Source organism: Calidris pugnax, unplaced genomic scaffold (genome assembly GCF_001431845.1).
Source record: "Calidris pugnax isolate Ruff unplaced genomic scaffold, ASM143184v1 scaffold502, whole genome shotgun sequence".
Taxonomy (NCBI): domain Eukaryota; kingdom Metazoa; phylum Chordata; class Aves; order Charadriiformes; family Scolopacidae; genus Calidris; species Calidris pugnax.
The window spans coordinates 9,496-10,530 of record NW_015091202.1 but is presented as its reverse complement, the minus strand read 5'-3'; positions in this window follow the sequence as shown (position 1 = coordinate 10,530).

Here is a 1,035-nt window from a genome sequence, read left to right as displayed (position 1 = left end):
TCCTGGGCACATATGATCCCTGAATACCTGGATGCTGGGCACTCATCACCCTTGGATCCTGGGAATACATCAACCTTGGATCCCAGTCACTCCTCATCCCTGGATCCTGGCATCTTGGGCACTCACCATCCCTGCATCCCAGGCACTCAACATCCCTGGATCTTGGGCACTCACCATCCCTGAATCCCAGGCACTCATCATTCCTGGATATCAGGATCCTGAGACCACATGATCCCTAAAAACCTGGATCCTGGGCACACATCATCCCTGAATCCTGGGATCCTGGGCACTCTTCACCCCTGGATCCCGGGCACACATCATCCTTGGATCCTGGGCACTCATCAACCCTGGATATCAGGATCCTGGGCACATATGATCCCTAAAAACCTGGATCCTGGGCATACATCATCCTTGGATCCTGGGCACTCATCCATCCCTGGATCTTGGGATCTTGGGCACTCACTATCCCTGCATCCTGGGCACTCATCAGTCCTGGATATCAGGATCCTGAGCCCACATGATCCCTAAAAACCTGGATCCTGGGCACACATCATCCTTGGATCCTGGGCACACACCATCCCTGGATCCTGGGCACACATCACCCTTGGATCCCGGGCACCCACCATCCCTGGATCCCAGGCACTCATCAGCCCTGGATATCCAGATCCTGAGCCCACATGATCCCTAAAAACCTGGATCCTGGGCACACATCATCCTTGGATTCTGGGCACACACCATCCCTGGATCCCTGGATCCTGGGCACTCATCAGCCCTGGATATCAGGATCCTGGGCACACATGATCCCTAAAAAGCTGGATCCTGGGCACCCATCATCCTTGCATCCTGGGCACACACCATCCCTGGATCCCGGGATCCTGGGCACACCCCTGGATCCCCCCATCCCAGGCAGCACATCCATCCCCTCCCTCTCCCTCTTCCCCAACCAGATCCTCCCAGCTCCAAAGAAAAAGCCCCATTTTCACCCCAGAGACCCCCCCCCCATCCCACCCCGTGCCCCTCGGACACCCCAGCGCG